Below are 10,214 nucleotides of genomic sequence, written 5' to 3' on the forward strand. Positions count from 1 at the left end.
CGATTATTTTAATGCATTTTAATTTTGTGTTATGTACAAAAGTAACTGCGTCGGATCGCAAATTATTCGAAATCTGATTATGTATATATTGAAGACCGCCTGTAACGAGTTTTCATTTGTATTGTGTTTACTGTGTTACTAGTTGGTAAATAGGTGGAGCTAAACTACCTCAAATCGTAATATTAAATTGCGATCGAAAGCAATATATTTTATGTATATCGAATTTTGAAATTAGATAATAACCATGTAACTCTCGACCAGCGTAATTAGTTCCCAATTGGTCCGTAATTAACTAGTTCATTGCTTTTTACTGGTTCTTAAAGGTAGAATTGGACAATTTCGAATCACTCGGTTTATCGTCACTCGAAGACTATAACTAACGGTTCCGATGGCGCAGGTTCGACTCAGCCTGGTGGTGAAGCCAATAAAAATATAAGTCATTTGAAAATTTCCAATGCACATGAAATATTAAGGTTTTAAATCTAAGCTAATAAATGATCAATTTAGCAGAATTGAAAGAAAGACAATGCTTAAAATGGTACCCAGGACTCGACATCAGATTCTTCGAAATTGTACTGTACCGCTTTCCGCAATCGTAGCAACAGCTAGAACTGGTTACTGTGGTTTGTGGTGAGAAGCAATTCGTAAAATTTTGCCATTTTCACACCAGAAACTCGTGCAAATTTACAGCCACTTGAAGGTTTTGATGAATTTCAGTATATCATACAAAAAAAGAGAATTGTCTTTAGCTGACTTTTGTAGGGCCGAAAATTCATGATTTTTTAACCGACTTCCAAAAAAGGAGGAGGTTATCAGTTCGTCGGAATATTTTTTTTTTTTTTTTTTTATGTATGTTACCGCATAACTTTGGACCACGTCAACCGATTTCGATAATTCTGCATCGGAAAGGTAGTGTCTCAGAGGTGGTCCCATACTAATCTGGTTGAGATCCGATCAGTGGATCATGAGATATATATATATATATTTTTTTTTATATGGGAGTTGAAGTCGGTTTTTTTTTGCTAAAAATTACTTGTTCATATTTGTGCACTGCTACATCGTTGGCATATTACCTGAATTCCCCGGTAGTGTACGTTTACTAGTAGTTTGCTCCAGACCACAAGGCATAGTAGCGGTGAAATCCCTTCTCGCTGTGGGACGCTTCTCACCGCACATTCTATGCACTTGTTATGGGACTCTAACTCGCCATGAATTGCTCTCCTCCTTAAATATGTATATGTATATGTAGATACCATTCACGACAAGAGCGAGCTCTCAATCGTCCCAAGCACTACGTTAAATGTAGTCGAGAATGATATGCTGATCTAAGAGTCTATCATAAAATACATTGGGCTTTTTGTAAAGAATACGCTAATGTACTTAAATGAGTTAAGTTATTAGAGTGGAATCAGTGCTATGAAACGAAAAAGCGACGGAGGAGCTGGCGAGGACCATTAAAATTATGATTAATATTGAGATTAACATTAAGAGCAAGGTAAATATAATAATATTTAGAATAACATTAAGAACCAGATTAATAATTAGATTAATATTGAGATTAAGGTTAAGATTAAGAATGAGATTATGATTAAGAGCAAGATTAAGATTAAGGTTGAGATTAAGGCCAAGACTAGGATTTATATTAGATTTAAATCAAGATTGAGATTAAGATTAAAATTCAGATTAAGGTTAAGGTTAAGTTTAAGATTAAGGTTGAGATCAATACTAAGGTTAAGATTGTGATTAATATTAAGATTATGATTAAGTGTAAGGTTAAGGTAAAGCTTAAGTTTAGGATTAAGGTTTAATAAAAAGCACGTTTGCATATAAATATAATCTCAATCAAAGCTCGTTTGTTAAGAACCCTATTAACACAGGCAAATCTCAGATTATTAGTCGTCAAATTTGTTGTGCTTGTTATTCTCATAACTGTGTGTCTCTGTGTCACCATGCTCACGTTTTTCTGCTATATTAATTACTTTAAATATATTTTATCTTAATATTTTATTAAAAGTGGTTTGTAATGGACCTCTTTTCCTTGCTGGCGTCCATTTTTATTTACTTTTGCATTTGGCATTTCTTCTCTTCCTCACAAAAATAATCGAAAAAACTTGGATGTATACTGGTTTAATTTCAGATTATTTTATAATTAGGGATTAACGAGGGACGAATTTTGTATGTCTAATCTCTTTTTATAATTACTAACTAGGGAGATGAGTTCGAAAATGAGGATATCTACATGTACGTAAAAATAGTTTAAGGTTAAGATAAAGATTAGGATTAAGTTAGTGGTTCTATATTTCGAAAAAGTACTGATGCAATATGGTGAGTTTTATGGTTAGTAGGAAGAAGCACTTCACTAGCACGTGCGATCCACGCACAACTCTTTTTTTTAATACATTTTTTGAAATGGTGACTAGTTGGGAACTAACTATTCGTAAACTAGTTTCTTGAATTAAGTTTAAAAGATATGCAGAGCTATGCTAACGACTGTGTATTTTGTTTCAAATAATTCGAAGCAAATAGCTATTTACAGGGAGCCATTTGAATAATCAAATTACAAAAAAATACATCTAACAGAAAGCCATATCTCATATAAGCCAGAAAACATCAACGTGGAGATAAATCTTTACTTGATACTTTTATTTATATTTTTAATTTTTATAAAATAAGTTAGCACGCAAATGGCAGGCAATTAAAGTAACGCAAAGGCTCCCACACAAGTAAACAACAGCATCATACATCATCCAGCTAAGTACATATGTACGTACATATGTATGTACATATGCAATAAAGTAATTCCTTATAGACCATTTCCACAAGCGCATTCAAGTGTGGCTAACTCGTTCTAAGCATTTTTCTAACAACTTTTTACTACACTTGTAAAACTCATATTTTAATCAAATTAGCTATTAAAAATTAAAATGAGAAACAAAACGAAAAAAATAGATATATTGGAAAAAAGCGACGCGATGTTCGAAAAAAATCACATTTATAAAATTAATATGCGAATGCACAGTGCTGCATTATAGCCAATGCAGTGGGCGTTTGTTGTGGTGACTTCAAATGCATAGCAGTTAGTTATAGCAAGCAGCTTTTGTTGTTGGTTTGCTGCTTATTGCTGTGCAGTCGTCAGTCAGTCAGAGTCAGTTGGCGTGTCAGTTTGTGATTTCTGCTGCTGTTGCTGCTGGTGGCTGGCAGTTGGCAATTGGCAGTGTTGGCGTTACTTTATGACGTGTTGCAGTGGCTCGCACGTAAGTAAGCGGCACATACATACATATGCGCATATGTTTATAAGTAAATATATACACACATACATACATATATGTAATTTTAATATAATTCTTTCGAGTTTTCTTTTTTCTTAATTTTATATACAACACACATTCTCGTGCATAATTAAAAGAAAAAAGTGAAACAAAAAAAAAATGCAAAAATTACCCCGATATAGCCCCCTCTGCTGTCTTCCAGGGCACCATGTCTAACAACACAACTACAACTCTATCTTTTCTAAGCTAACTTTGTTAATTTGCTCTCGCTTACATATGGATGTCCATAACTAAGTAAGTACGTGCTTTTAAATATGCATGTATGTATGTATGCATGCATGTATAGAAAGATATACATACAGAATAGTCAACACTTGCACCTGACGACCAACCTCAACTTGCCACAATTATTCCGCAATACCAATTGTTACTTTTTCTAGCTGATTTTTTTTGTTTTGTTGTTTTTTTTTGCTGCATAATTGTTGTTATTAAGCAGTGTTGCGATTGCAATTATTTCTGTTGTTGTACCTGTTTTTGCTGAATATTTATAGTGGATTGTTCACGTTCTTGTTAGGATCAATTCTTCATCTGTTCTACGGTTATTTTACACGTACGATGGCGGGTAAACCAAAATCGACGCGAAATTTTATTAAGTTTTGGCTATTTTTTCTTTTGTTTATTGGATGTTTATTATTATTATTTTTTTTTATAAAAGTACAGCTCACTACTTAACGAAATCCGTGTAAGTCAAAATTCCAAACTTTGTACAAGATTTATAAAAGTCTACGATTATCGACAAATGTCCATCAAAATATCAAACTTTAAATTCATAATTTTTTAAATAACTACCAGGTAAGTAGGAGACCAATTCTTAAACGATGTTTCCACGGCAAGTGATTCGCTCTCCCATTCGTAATTCGCTCTCTCATTCGTGATTGGCGCCCCAATTACGAACCGAATCACGTAATTCGCCATACAAAATTTTGAGAGCGAATCACTTCATTCGTAGGTGATTCAGATCCAATCAACATGCGAATCAAGAACAAATCGTTGTCTTCTCTAATTTTTATCGATAACGGCTGTCAAAAGACATAGACCACACACATCCCCACCAGCACAAACATTGAAAAAATAGCTAGATTCGTTAAAACTGTTGATTTAGCTAACTAACCACTGCAAATTTTTTTCTCCACCGTTGAAATGCACTATAAACAGCACATTAAAAATTAAGAAAAAGCAAAGAACAAGAAGCAGAGATGCAAAGTGAATCACGAATGTGTCGTGTAAACAGGTTGATTCGCCGTTCATAATTGAGAGAGCGAACCACGTGATTCGGTTGTAGTGGAAACGCCGTTTTAGTCTGTGAAAAAGTGAAGTGAAAACATTTTTCCTTATTTCACATAAAATTAACATTCTGTTTTCAAATGAAAATAAATTTATAAAGTTTTCACTGTGTGTCTTTTTTGGCAGTGAAAACGTGGACGTTTCGCTCAAAAACATAATTTCCAAACAGAAATTTGCCCTCAACAATGCTTTCGGTAATACACTTTCCTAAACCTCATACCCATATTGCAATGTTTAATTTATCTTATCGAAGTATTTAAATTAAAATTTTCAAACATGTGGCAATCTGCACAAAAATATTTTCGGTTGTAAGCCTTCTCTTTCTTTTGACAGCTATATTGCAATATTTACTTTATGTGATCAATTTACTTAAAATGCAATTTTTAAACAGGTGGCAACTCTCAAATTCTTTTCATTCTATATTTTAAGTAAGATTTTTAGCAATACATCGGTGAAAACTACTTTCAAGTTCATGCATTAGTTTTCGAGTAATGCGCGTACAAACATACAGACAGACAGACACAAATTCTAAAAAAAGTTGATTTGGCTTCTATTGCTCTAATATCTAAAATGTACAGACATCGGCCTGCTACAATTTTATTATATGTATAGATAGATAAAGATTTTTTTTCTCAAAAATTTACCCTAAAATCCGTGGAAACTTTTTATATGACCCAATATTTAGCGGGATAACTTTCATAAAATCAGTACAGTTCCGCTAAACTCGGTACGAATGGTCACCCTAGCTTAAACCCAAATGAAGTTTGCCTTCTTGAGCGGTAAACAAAACTTAATAGTTTTTTTTACCAAACATTTTATGTAAAACAAGTAATTTTTAAGCAAAAAACAAAACCGACTTAAACTCTCATATATATATATCTCATGATCCACTGATCGGATCTTAACCAGATTAGTATGGTAATCGGTTGACGTGGTCCAAAGTTATGCGGTAACATACATAAAAAAAATAAAAAATTCCTCCTTTTTTGGAAGTCGGTTAACAAGTAATTATTAAGCAAAAAACAAAACCGGCTACAATTCCCATATAAAAATTTAAGATTATCGTTCGTGATCAAATGATCGGATCCATACCAAATTAGTTTGGGACTACCTCTGAGGTACCATTAAAAAAAAAAAAAATAGAAATCGGTTAACCTGGTCCAAGGTTATGCGGTAACATAAATAAAAAATAATAACAATAATAAAATAAAATATTCCGACGAATTGATTAACTTCTCCTTTTTTGAAGTCGGTTAAAAAAAAACTTAAATAATGATCATTAGTTATTAGGAAAACAATTGTCTGTCTACTCACCACATAAATTAAAAATTTAAGAGCGATTTCAATATTTGTTCGCTTCCTGCCAGTCTAACTGTTTTATGGCGCACGTAGTACCAGCTACTTTTGTGATGGCGATTGTTGCTTTCACCGCTGTTGTTGTTGTAATTGTTGGTATTACTGTGTTTGCATGAAGCAATATACCGTTGTTGTTGGTGGTGGCTGCAATTGCTACTGTATACCGTCCAGATTGCGATTGCGAATCGAAGGTGTAATCCATTTGTAAAATTGATCGGAACGTAGATTTGCCACACGCGCCACCTATAGCAATACACACACGCACACACACGAACGCTTATAACGGCAAACCAGTTCTGCTTTATTTAGTATAACTTAGTCTCGTAAAATCGATAGCGTTTCTTTTTGCGGAAGAATGTAAGTGACAAATTTTATGAGCGTTTTATACTAATTTGCAAATGTTTTGTTTTTCAAAGATTTGTTGCTGTGTTTTTTGTTATATTTTGTTATTATTTTTTGTATAAGTAGGAAATGGAGGGAGCAGAAAATTTATTTAAATAAATATGTAATTGAGTGCCTGGTGGTGTGACAGACAAAAAAAAAACACAAGAAAGATTTGCTGGCAACCCTGCAATGCACTTTTTTTGGCGGAGAACTAAAATACCAACAACACAATAAAGTGGCTTTTTATTTTATTATTTCTTAGTATGTATTTATGTGCTGCTGGTTTCGACTTTCTTAACTCAATTTTTTTATGTTTTTGTTTATAAATTTTCGGTCTTTTTTTAGCAAAACTATGCGAAATGTTTTACAATTGTTTTATCGTGTTTTCGCCGTGTCAAAGTTGCAGTTTTTATTTCATTTTTTACTTTTTTTTTGCATAAACTAGTGGAAAAATTAATTGTTCAGTTAATGTTAATCGCCGCACTTTTTTCACTTCTTTTGTAGGTACAATGTTTTTTTTTGCACAGATTACGCTGTGCGAACACATCACCAACAAAAACTAAATTTAGTAATTTTGTTTACGTTTTTTGCTGCAACTGTTTTAGTTCGTTCTTTTTTTCACGCAGCAGAATTTACAGAAACATGAAAAAGCAGTGGCGCGTAATTTTTTTGCTTTCAACGTTAAATGTTTTGAACCAATCACAACAGTCTCAATCAGTATTAGAAAATGTCTGCGCTGTTGTTGTCAAATCCGGGTTTCTAGAAGATTATTTTTTTATAGAGTTTCACTTTTACTTATAAATCCTGTTGCTTTTATTGCTGTTTTTTTGTGTGTTTCAGCAGCAGCGCACAAGTTTTCCAGAATTGTTTTCGTTTGTTTTTTATTAGAACAATTTTTTTTGCACAATTTTTTTAGTTTGTTTTATTTTCAATTTTTTATCTGAAATTTCACAAATTTTTCGTAGTTTATAGCTCAATGGGGGTTTATCGAAACAGTTTTCAATAGTTAATACATTCACAATTTGGTTTGGATTTTTTCGCTTTTTTCCAATTTTGTTGTAAATTTTTGCTTGATTTTCACTTTTCACACTTTTCTGTAACTTTTGCTGTATAGCTCATTTTTTGGCCTCACATTCTTCAGCGCTGCTTTACTTCGACTGTAGTATTTCAAAGTTTTATTTGCGATGGTGGTTTGTGATCCCGTGCAGCCTATTTGGATTTCCGTAGTAATGAATAATGATCTGCAAGGGGAAAAAAATTAATTAGTACTCTTAAGTTTTTTTTATTAATGTTAATGCAAAGTTAGAAGGCCCTCCAGAGCAAATCGCGGGTGTTGGTCCTGAACGCATTTTTGTTTTTTTGAATAATGACATGTATCTGGCAAATAAGCAATACATATATCGAGCGCTAACAGGCAAAAAAAAGTAAGCGACAATTTCTCACAATTTCCTTTTTGATGCAGAAATGCCTATATGGATATAAATGCTCTACACAATTTTTTTTATATTTTTTTATAATAGAATTATAAGCGCACCACATATTAGTTTTAAAAATTTATTTGTTTGTTTTTAATTTTTAAGTAATTTTTCTATAACAAAAACTGTACAAATGGAAGTTTTAAACTTTTTTTGCTGACAGTGTTGTGCGTTTTCTTCCATACAAAGTATTTTCAACGATTAAAAAAAAAAATCCAAAAAACCAATCTTAGCTACTTTAAACCTGCATATTACCAAAACTTAATGGGCTACAAAACTGCATACTCAAAATCTTTCTAAGAAATCTAATTAAAAAACTTGATATTTTTACGAAAATTTAAATTTTTTAATGCAAAAAGTTTCAAGCTTGGATTTATACGGGGTTGGTTAGAGAATAAACTAAATTATTTTTATAACAAAAATAGCTACAATTAAATAACAAAAAAAAAACAACCTACAAATTGTAAACTTGTCAATATAAAGTGCTGTTATAATTTTGACGCGAGGTGTGTGTACATGTAGAGCCTTTAATCCTTTACAAATTTGTTTGGTTTTTGCTAAAAGCGCTGTTAATTTGATCGCGTTTTAAGAGATTTACAATTTTGAAAACTAAAACAAACAAGTAAGAAAGTCTAAGCTCGGGCGGAGCCGAACATTAAATACCCGGCGCAAGTATTAAATATATGTTTTCCACCTTTCCGAAAGCTACCGCTACATGATAAGCCGGGGTGTATAAATTTTAAGTAAATTAGCGTTTTAAATTACGAAGTATTGAAATTTCAAGCATTTCTGAAATTTACCGTTATATGAAGAGCGGCCGTAATTTTAGTCCGATTTCAATAATTTTCAACGTTTTGCTTTTATGTGGCAAGCACAATAAAAATACCGAGTTTGGTACAAATTGGTATAACGGTTACCGATATACATATATGTGATCATAAGTGGGCGGTGCCACGCCCATTTTCCAAACTTTTACCATAGACGTATTTCTTGGTAAAGAATTGTTGCAAGCGTCAATTTTGAATAAATTAGCTTTAATATTTACTGATTTATCGAAGATTCCGTATTTCCCTAAATTACCCTTATATGGACAGTGGGCGTGGTTATTGTCCGATTTTAAAAATTTTCGGCCATTTGGTATGCTGCACAAAGCCCAACAACTGTGCCCAGTTTGGATGAAATCGGTGCAGCGGTTGCCAAGATATACACATGTAACCATAAGTGGGCGTGGCTACGCCCATTTTCCAAAAATTTATAATATTCTTATTTTTCGTCTAAAAGTTATTGTAAATATCAATTTTGAGTGAATAATCTCCGGTAGTTACTAAAATATCGCAGTTTTCGTATTTCTGAAAATTACCGTTATATGGGAAGTAGGCGTGGTTATTGAGCGATTTTAGAAATTTTCGGCCATTTGGTATGTTGTGCGAAGGTCAACAACTGTGCCAATTTTGGATGAAATTGGTGCAGCGGTTACCAAGATATACACATGTAACCATAAGTGGGCGTGGCTACGCCCATTTTCTAAAAATTTATAATATTCTTATTTTTCGTCTAAAAATTATTGTAAATGTCAATTTTGAGTGAATTATCTTCAATAGTTACTAAAATATCGCAGTTTTCGTATTTCTGGAAATTACCGTTATATGGGAAGTGGGCGTGGTTAAAGTCCGATTTCGCCCATTTTCAATACCAACCTTGGATTAACGGAAACCTACATACCAAATTTCGTTGAAATATCTCAATTTTTGCTCGAGTTACAGACGGACAGACATGGCTTAATCGATTTTTCTCTATTCATTCTGAGCATTTATGTATACATTTGTCTATATCTATCTCGATTCGTTTTGGCTGTTACAAACAACCGTTATGTGAACAAAATTAATATACCCTTGTGCACAAGTGCGCTCGGGTATAAAAATATCAAAATTTCCAGAGTAAATTTTTTTGTTCAAATATTCTTACAATTTTTGGATTTACTTAGCTTAAACTTTGATGAGTGTAAAATACAACATAAATGTAACTTATTTGAAAATCTCAACGTAAATTTTTTCCTGCAGAGTTGTAATGTCGTTTGCAAATTCCAGTGTATCGAGGTCTTATACCCTTTATCTGCAATTTTCACAAAAGCTATCATCACTTGTGTTAATTCTGACTTTGCAGTTTAATAGTCAATTCTTCTGTCAAACGCTATACAAGGTCAGCATTATTATCACCGATGACAGTTAAGTCTCAAGTGGATTTTTATATCAGAATCTAGCTTTTGTGAAAATTGTAGATAGAGGGTATTGAATATAAGGCCTCGGTATTTTCTAATGTAGCCCAAGCTGAAGAATCGTATTGGGGGTTGATGTTTTCATAAAAACGAATGGTATTTTTCATTAAA

The 10,214-nt window shown here is 32.7% G+C and overlaps 2 long non-coding RNA genes across 2 annotated transcripts in view; both read right to left on the reverse strand.

Moving 5' to 3' along the window:
• LOC118733898 overlaps positions 1-6,427 on the reverse strand; it is a 56,722-nt gene extending 50,295 nt beyond the window's left edge. Inside the window, exon 1 of the long non-coding RNA XR_004992305.1 lies at positions 5,928-6,427. This is a non-coding gene — a long non-coding RNA (uncharacterized LOC118733898). The remainder of the gene's footprint in view (positions 1-5,927) is intronic.
• A 156-nt stretch (positions 6,428-6,583) lies between these two features.
• Positions 6,584-10,214, reverse strand: part of LOC118733896 — an 11,643-nt gene continuing 8,012 nt past the window's right edge. The window contains exon 2 of the long non-coding RNA XR_004992303.1: positions 6,584-7,594. This is a non-coding gene — a long non-coding RNA (uncharacterized LOC118733896). The remainder of the gene's footprint in view (positions 7,595-10,214) is intronic.

This window comes from Rhagoletis pomonella, unplaced genomic scaffold, assembly GCF_013731165.1.
Source record: "Rhagoletis pomonella isolate Grant_MI unplaced genomic scaffold, Rhpom_1.0 Rhpom_scaffold_00002, whole genome shotgun sequence".
Classification (NCBI taxonomy): domain Eukaryota; kingdom Metazoa; phylum Arthropoda; class Insecta; order Diptera; family Tephritidae; genus Rhagoletis; species Rhagoletis pomonella.